A 9,862-nucleotide genomic window follows, 5' to 3' on the forward strand; every position below is an offset into this window, starting at 1 on the left:
AAGTATTGCTATACGCCGAATGCGGGAGCCACTAATGCACAGCCAAATAATGCACAACCCAGGAATGTACAGCCCAATAATTGGCGTCCATCATGGACGCCAATTATTGGGCTGTACATTCCTGGGTTGAGCATTCTCGGGCTGTGCAAGTTTGGTCCGGGGCGATAATACGAAGCCACTCTTTTCACAGGGCAATAATGTACGACCCTATAATTCGCGTCCACTAATCTGAGTCCCTTGGCTTTCAATTATCGGGCTGCGCATTATTGGTACGGGTCGAGAATGCTCGACCCAATAATGTACATCCACCAACCAATCATACCATCAATCATACCAATAATTGGAAGCCAAAAACCAGAGACATTTTTTTTTTTAAGACAGCTGTCAAAATTAGTAGGGACGTTCTGACATGAGCTCTTGACAGTTTAAAAATAATCGGTTTTTTCTAGTGACATCTTTCAATGACATTGACAGTGTTGACACTTGTTGGTTTACTTTACGCTTTGTTATCATCTTTTTATTTTTAAGGTATGGTTTTCAAAAGCTCTAATATTTGTAATGTATGCATGAAATCATATGGCAAGAGAACCTAAATCGTTTTGGAACTATATGAACTCTAAAAGAAACAGTAGAGGTACGGAAAAAATATTATTTAATGGAACCTTTGTCCGGTAAACAAGTAGTGAATTTGCTAGGTTTTTTTCACTCTGTATACAGTGTGAAGGTGTGGAAAGTTGGAGGTAAGCGCCGCAGCCCGCAATAGTCGCAGCGGGCACCGAGAAGAGCGCTGTAGGGGTTCAGGTTATGACAGGCTAGATATACAAGACGTGCGACGAGCCCTTCAACAACTTCAAGCCAAAAAATCTTCTGGTCCGGATGGTATTCCCTCGTGCGTATTTAAGCACTGTAGAATTGTGCTGGCGGAGCCGCTATTGCACCTCTGTTTCAAGCTAAAAGTATTCCTAGAAATTTATAAAATTACTTGAGTGATAACCAGTACTGATACGAAGAGTTCTAACGACAAGAAGTTCGGCCAGCAATCTTCTTAGTCACGTAGTGCAGATAATATGTATAGTGGGTAGCAGGAGTCAAACTGATAATGGTTACTTTGACTTTAAAAACACTAGATCTGGTTGATAATGACTTGTTGCTGTCAAAGTTAGCAGGCTTTGGTTTTACCCCACACTCACTTAATTTTTTTGCAGACTACATGAGGGAAAGACAGCAGTATGTAGATTATGAAGAGCACAGATTGAATCCAGCAGTGACATGGGCCATTTGTTCAATAGAATATCTTGGTTATATGGAGATTGGCTGAGAAAGCGAGGTGTATGCTACAAGGTGCATGTTTCTGCAAAATATATTAGGGTGAGTCCATTAAGATAGCTGTTTATCTGAAAAACAGGGACTGGGTTACTGGTCAATGGGTCATACACCATCAAAAACTCAATCTTAAGAGCAAAACTACAAAAGGATGCATATGTTGGTGGATCCCCTTAATACAAAGAAATATAACACTTTTAGAAAATATATATTCTCTAATTATAATGCATGATATGATAAATTTACAATGGTCATGTAACAACATTGTTACCTGACAGGCAGTCTTCCACACATGTACCTTAATTAATTTAAATAATTATAGTCCGCTTTTTTCAGATTTCCTCAGTTTGAGGTTTTTTAGATTACCTCAATTAAAATAATTTATAGGTTAGAAAAATTGTCAAATGGCAGGTGGATGTCAGCAATTTCAAAGAAATATTTATAAACATATTAAACCTTCTTTGTACTTCAGTATACATTTTATAGAAACCTGTGTACCTCTCCCTGAAATAAGATATAGGCTCAAAACAAATGCAGGTTTTTTGATATACCATGTCGGTGGTAAACAATCATACGGCCCACCTGATGGTAAGCAGTCACTGTAGCCTATGGATGCCTGCAATACCAGAGATATTACATGCGTGTTGCCAACCCTAAAGGAAGCGACCATTCGGCTATAGCATATAGTTAAAACATATTTTAGTACAAGTTTCATGAGGGTTTTTAATGAACCATTTGTAACAAGTTGATAGAAAGCATTCGTCAAAGGACAAAAAGCTTTATTTTCTTATCTTTGGTTTACATCAACTGATGGATAGCAACTGTGGTGACCTATTGTTTATAGGTCAATAACAACTAGGTAGAAGGTATATACCCTTCCCTATTCTCGTTTGAAACGTACTCACGTTTCGGATTTAAATTTATAGGTAGTTTCCAAATTTCCCGGTAGAGTAGACAGACACAACACACCTAATAATTGACAATCAAGCAATAGATAAAGTTAAACAGTATAGATATTTAGGAGCGTGGTTCAATGAAAGTTGGGACCCAGACCAGGAGATTAAAATAAGAATAGAAATTGCAAGGAACACATTTATATCAATGAAATCACTGTTTACCAATAGAAGCATAAATATCAAACTGAGGTGGAGACTCGTCAAATACTACATAATATCCATCCTGCTATATGGCATGGAGGCATGGACGATGAATAAATACACAATAGACAGACTTGCTGCCTTCGAGATGTGGCTCTACCGCAGAATGTTAAAAATCTCAAGGACCAGTCACATTACGAATGAAGAAGTACTACGTAGAATGAGGAAGAAACCAGAAAACTCAACATCATTAAGAAAAGAAAAACAGCCTATCTGGGTCACATCTATAGAAATAAGAAATACGACATTACAGACAATCATTGAGGGAAAAAGAGGGAGAGGTAGACCTAGAAATAAATGGATAAATAACATTAAAGACTGGACGCATACAAAAGACGCAGCCACCCTCAAGAGATTGGCAAAGACCAGAGAGCTGAATCTCGACCAACACCTTGAGAGACTCTCGCTAGGTGGTTGAATTAAGGGTCAGATGCAGAAGGCGGTGATCTTAGACACGGCGCGGATAGTCCGGCGGTTCCTTTCTCTGCCGCCCTGACCACCGGCAGCTTGGACCCTGCCTCGCTGCTGGCGGCACCCTAGGTTAAGTTTTTTTATTATGTGTTTATATGTATTTTGTATTCTTTTTGTATGATTTTTTGTGTTGCTTTTATAATCATATTATAAAATGTCTAACCTAAGACCCAAAATAAATAAAGAGAATAAGGGTACCTTTCGATCAGAGATGTGCTATGCTTGCTATGCTATACATATACATATCATTTATTTTCAGGCAATTATGGCCCATATATACATACCTTACAGACTAACAGAAGTCCGCGCTCGCGATGGTTTCCAGCAGCGGCCGCGGGACGCGCACCACAAACGGACTGAAGTGCACGTAATGCCGCGATCGCAGCTGGAAGTTCTAGATATATATAGCGCTGTTGGTTTTCCATATACTAAAATAAAATAAAATAAATAACGAATCTTCTTGCGGACATATTCCACCACATCTTCTGCCGTGGCGGAAACATGCAGAGTATGTTTTCATACATTTGAAACGCAGCTCCAGCTGCAGCTACGTTTCAAATGTATGATTGAAAACATAGCATAGCACATCTCTGGTGGAAAGGCACCCTAATAATAAAAATAATAAAGACGTTTATTCAAAAAGTTTAAACATAGGTACATAATAAAAGTACACAATACTGCTTACAAACTAATTGAAAGGGAAAGTGGCTCAGCTAATGTCTGCGCCAAAAGGCCAAATTTTTTGAAAGTTTTCTACTAATTCGTCCACCAGTAGACCAAGTATTGAAAAAGTTACAGTATGTTATATATTTGTTATCTAATGACAAAGCCCTGTCATTTGGTACCCCACATGGTATGCTTAAAGGAAAATAAAAGTTTGTACTGCCGACTTTATGACGTTGCAGCAACTACCCCCACCACTTCGCGCTTGTCATCTCGTATATTTGTGTTCAGGAATTGACATATATCTAAGGACGGGCCTTACGAGCACTAAGAATGGTGCTAGTTTAGTGGAGTCACTCACGAGCCAATCCTGCAGTCTAACGTAACTAGTCGCGACCAATCGCGCACGTGATGCGAACTCATCAACCAATCGCGTTGTGGCGTTAGACTGCACGATTGGCTCGAATTCGTGTGCGTGACACCGCTTTACTGACCCCATTCTTATTGCCATTAAGACCCGTCCATAGATATATGTCAATGTGTTCAGGGCATTACACTGAATGCATCGATACCATATTCACCCATATCTGAGATGACATGAACGAAAACCTAAAGCCTGTGCGGCCGGGGTGCTAATACTGTTTACTATATATATAATCTGTTTTTATCTCTTTACCTTTGGCTATTACTACTTACGATTATAACGACGAAATTTCGGTGGTCCCTTCATCGTCGTTATATTTTATCCGAAATGCATTATATGTGATTTCGTACCCTTTTTAAGCCTAGGTCGTTTTAGGAATAGATGTACTGATTTCGTTTGTCTGAGTACCCATAACACAAGCCTGCTTGGCTTACCGTGGGACTTATTCAATCTGTGTAAGAATGTCCCTATAATATTTATTTATTCTATTAAAGGTTTACAGAGGTACACTGAAGGTGCAATATAACTGTATACTTTTAGTGCAATGACAAGATTTCATAGCTTAACCCGCCATCCTGACGAGTATTAGTAGAGTATTAGTCAATTGCAATGTAGTTATGAAAGTAAGTAAATTAAAGTTCATGTTGCACTGCTAAAATCGCTTAAAACAACGTTTCTAATGAAAATAATTCTCAACTTTCAGGAGCTGATACGGGCAGCCAGAATGAGTCTGCTGAGTCGCCGGCGCCGGACGCGCGCCTCGGGCGTCTGACGTCTTCGTGTCTGTTGCCAGTTGCAGAGGAAGATGCGAATAGTTATAAAGGCGTGCATGACGTCTCTAAAGAATGATAGATACAATACTCATCTTGTTCCCCGAGGTATTACTCAAAATTAATCTTAAGACTTACAGCTATGCTCGCGAGGTCTACAGCTGGAGTGGAACTGCTGATGATTAACAGAACGGAACTCTTCAATGATGCATAGTTCACGTTTGGCAATTTGTTCTCTTTGCCAAGCAGTTAGGTTTTCAAGGCACATTTTTATATTTCAATCCTATTTAGTTTTTTTAATAATTTACTGGTGCTTTATTTCATTCATGGTGTGAAATAATTTATCTTAAATACAGTCGAATACCCTATTGCGGGTATCTTACTTATATACACCCCACTGCTGGGCACAGGCCTCCTCTCTTGCGCGAAAGGGCTCGGGCTATAGTCCCCACGCTAGCCACGATATATAATATAATAATAAGACTTTATTGCGGTAAGAAAGCCATAGTCATCTTGCTTAGAAACAAAATTCCAGCGGCTTGGAGTTTACAGTTTTTTTTTCGGTACAGGGCTTGGGTATTTGTTCGAAAAGTAGAACTCCCTTCGGTCGTGTTTAATTTATCGCCTCTCGTTGATACTGAACTTAAGTAACCAGTTAACGATTAAGATTATTAGAAAATTAAAAAACGAATGGCTCCGTGAGCTGTAGACCTCGCGAGCATAGCTGTAAGTCTTAACATGAATTTTTATTTTTACTTTGTATGTTACTAACACGCATATGGGCTGTAAATGCCTGAAATAAATGATTACTTATTTAATTTAATAAGCTTAAAACTGAATAACTGTATGGCTCAGCTGTAAATTTCACATTTTTAGGGTTCCATAACCAAAATTGATTTAAGAAATAGTATAAGTCCTGGTTAAATTCATTTTTTTTGTTTCTTTCAAAATTGCAAAAACGGAATCCCGTATAGTTTTGTAATTTCCGTCTGTTTATTTATCCCTATGTGCTTTGCACAGGAACCTACATGTAATTGGAAAAGTACTATTTTTCACTAAATCATTATTTGATAGGTTAATAAAAAAAAAAGATAATGGGTTCCAAAAAAGCTTTTTGATCAAGTGAACACTTTTTGGAGTAATTGCTTCGAATGTGCTCACAAAATAATACCAATATCAGTTTAGTAATGCGACCTAAAATGATAAATACACCTAATAGAAATGGACATTTAATAGTTAAACATTTTTGTCCAAGGTGAAACGGAGACGCTTAGCTAGCGCTTCGCAGTCGCTTGGTCAACCAAAAAAAAAAGAAAAGTCAAAAAAATACCGCATAGATGTCTGGGAATCAAACTGGCACCACCGCGTTTTAAAAGCGAGGGTTTCCCGACTGAGCCACGATAGCACATACGTATAAGGGTGAAATTTGGCTTATTAACACAAGCAATTAATGAGTTTCCAAACCATACGTTACATTTCAAAAATGGAATGTCTATTGTAATAAGATAAGATAAGATAAGATAAGATTTCTTTATTGTCAAAGCTGTGTTTGTACATAGGTCTTATAAACATCACAAATGTCCATCAGCTTGCCCATTTCGGGCGTACAATAATAAACTAAACTAATACATGCAAACGTAAAACAATAACAATATCATAACATCAAAACAATTAATTTTCTATGTACATAAAATATTCATTTAAATTATAGAAACTTTTTACTAACAGCCATTTCTTGAGCGTGTTTTAAATAATAATAACTAATAATAATTATTATTAATATAATTTAATAGGGAGTATTACTGCAATGTTCTGCCACCAGAGCATTGTTAAAAAAAATTTAGAACGCAATTTGACTTTTATCCTTATTCTTTCAGTGATATGTGTTAAATTAGTTAAATATTTAAAAGTGGCGCCATCTAAGTAGATCAAAGACCAAAGGTATGGCGGCATCGTTTCGAGCGATGGCGCCATAAGCCATAACCTTTGGGTTATGCCCGGTAAGATGGTGCCACTTTTTGATATTTAACAAATCAAAGTCAAATGGCGTTCTAAAAGTTTTAATCATGTGTCTAAAGATGGCAGTAAATGTACTGTGGCTACAAAATTTTCATTGACAATTCACGTCTATTTCAAATTCTCTTTGCTTGTACGTACTACGCCTTAAACAGTTTTTATGACAAGTTTTAACAGATAATTTGTTGCGAATATAATATGACATTGTTGCGTCAAGGCGGTTTGTTTACAGGGACCTACCGCGAAATGAAAATAAAAATTCGTTATCTACTTCTTATCTCTATCATTCGAATATGCAAGAGTGATAGAGAGGCAGATAACGAAATTTTGATTTTCGTATTTCGAAGTTGACCCTCTGAATGTGCTATTGGCTCCCCATACGCAGAGTTTTGCGTCATATTCCCTATTCAAACACTTCACTAACACGCGCAAGACGTTTTTTACCTAAGTACAGAACGTGATGTTTAGATTTTTTCTACTTTCTCTTTGCGAACTTTTTTTCTTTCTTTTTGCGAACTCTGACGGTATACTTAGTGTAAGGCCTGAGTGGACGCTCGAAGCGGAGCGTTCGGCGGGGCGTGCAGCGTGGCATCGGGCTCACAAGTGATTTGAACAGCGTGCACTAAGGCCGCTCCTATACGTTTGCATTTGTTTAACATGCACGCCGCACGCCCCGCCCCGCTGCACGCCCAACTCCAGCGTCGACTCAGGCCTTACACTAAGTATACCTTTAAAGTTTGCAAAAAGAATGAAAAAAAAGTTCACTTACATCTCAAAATATTGAGTTACTTAGAGCTTGATCATTCAAAACACTTTACATGAAATGTTTTTGGTGGGATACATATATCCGGGTATGATACCGTGCTATAATTGACAGGCATCCACCAGCTTCCAGCAGCAGTGGGAGCAGCACGCCCTGCCCCCGCTGCGCCCCCTGCACCTCTGCCTACACCCCGCACTCCGTGCCTGCCGTGTCTCCCTCCAACCTCCAGCTTCCAGCAGCAGTGGGAGCAGCACAACATTTTTATCAACATTCTTATACTCCTCAAATACCTACATATAGTGATTTTTGTATTTTATAAAACAAATCAAGCCTTTACATTAAAAAAAGTGATATTTGATGAAGTGGAACTGCTGATGCTGATCAGAATGGAACTCTTCAGCGACGCATAGTTCCCGCTTAGCGATTTGTCGTCTTCGTTATGTTTGTTAGGCAATTAGGCAAAAAATTTACAATATGAATTGTAATGTAAGGTTTAAAGCAATAAAGATTTATTTATTATTATTATTATTTTATTAATTTAGGTTTTCAAGATACATTTTTGTCAAGCTCGAGATCTGATGGTAGAATCTATGAGGAATTGAGGAAACTCCTCAAATGTTAAAGGCATATTGATGTGTATACATACGATGTAGGTACATACATCGTATGTATAGATGCATAAACTAGTGCGCTTGCGCCTAAAACCTTGTCAAACCACTCTTGTTCAGTATTAAATCAGCAATAGCAATAAACGGTCGTTTTACTTCTATACATCCCACATACATATAGTGATTTTGGTATCTTCTTTAAAAAATCAAGCATTCACATTTGATGAAGTGGATGCTGATAATGAACTCCAATGAAGTTCCATTCTGAACTCTTCAACAACGCATTGTTCACGTTTGGCGATTTATCCTCTTCGCTGTTTGTTAAGCAAATTAGATTTTCAAGATAATTTTCCGTCAAGATTGATTCCTGACCATGGGGTCCATGAGGAATCGAGGGAATTCCTCAAATGTTTAAGGCATATAAATATAGTGACCTTAGTATTTTCATCAACAAATCAAGCATTTACATTTGTAAAAGTGACATTTTTATATTTCAATTCTATTTATTAAATAGAACTTGTGTTGTAAAATTAAACGGCTATTTATGTTTTTCTAATAATTATCTGATGCTTTATTTCATGCATGGTGTGAAAAAAATTATCTTAAATACAGTCGAATACCCTATTGCAGGTATCTTACCAGTCAACCAACCTGAAATGCGTCAAGGGGGGGCAGTGGCAAAAAAAAAAACATTTTACCTCCTTTTCTTCTTAATTTCATTGTATGAAATCCAAAATCAACAATAATCTTTCTTTCACCGGTAAACGTAGTGATTATATGCTCTTTGTCACCGGTCTCCCTCATTGAACTCGGTTTTTTTTCTTAAAAAATATTCAATCTCTATGGGTAGGATGACAGGTGTCATCTCCATATAATTTGCATATAATTTATAGCCTAAAAACGCCAAATCCCTCGAAATTTTATTGAAATGAAAGCTGTCATCCTACCCATCGAGTTTGAAAAATATTATAATGGTATACGTTCATAGTACTTACTTTATGCATGTACGCAACACTGCCTCTTTTTCTTTCTAATATTTACATATTATTATCATGGTGTTGTTCATTGTGCAATAGTAGATTGTTGTAAGGGATGAAAGGCAATCCTTTTAGTCGAAGTAGCTTGGCGCTCGAACGCAGTAGAGTATTTCTTGAGGGTACATACTTTCAATAAAGAATTTAGTTAAAAGTTCGCGAACCAACGGGTTCCTTGATGGTTTGGAAACACTATTGGACCCGATAGGTGGCGCTGCTGTCGGTATATTTTTCATTCTGTACCTGTACCTGTGACCTAAAGTAATAGATTAGACATTGATTAAGGTATGTTTTTTTTTTCTTGGATATTCGATTCTTTTTTAACCGCCTACATAAAAGGAGGTTCTCACTTTGTATGTTTGTATGCTCACATTGAATGGTCTTGTACCAGAGTCCTTTCTCTTGCGATCTTGCATCAAAGAACTCCTTCCAGCGACCATACATTTTACCTTTATTCTGTGCGACTATTTCTGGGAAGTCTGTAGCGACATCAACCTCAGATCCCTCAGAAGCAGCCGCTGCCGCCAGCAACCGGTCAGCCTCCTCGTTTCCCACCAACCCGATACATGACGGAACTGTATTTTCAGACACTTTCCGGAATTTCGGAGCTCAGAGATTTGTTGCCTGCGATTT

General features: G+C 37.9%; 1 long non-coding RNA gene across 1 annotated transcript; it reads left to right on the plus strand.

The window, feature by feature from the left end:
• Nucleotides 1–50: 50 nt before the first annotated feature.
• LOC133533987 (uncharacterized) lies at nt 51–8,339 on the plus strand. The gene is made up of 4 exons (XR_009801955.1): nt 51–634; nt 1,206–1,368; nt 4,742–4,916; nt 7,702–8,339. It is a non-coding gene; the product is annotated as an uncharacterized LOC133533987 (long non-coding RNA).
• The last annotated feature ends 1,523 nt before the right edge of the window (nt 8,340–9,862 follow it).

Source organism: Cydia pomonella, unplaced genomic scaffold (assembly GCF_033807575.1).
Source record: "Cydia pomonella isolate Wapato2018A unplaced genomic scaffold, ilCydPomo1 PGA_scaffold_30, whole genome shotgun sequence".
NCBI classification, from domain to species: domain Eukaryota; kingdom Metazoa; phylum Arthropoda; class Insecta; order Lepidoptera; family Tortricidae; genus Cydia; species Cydia pomonella.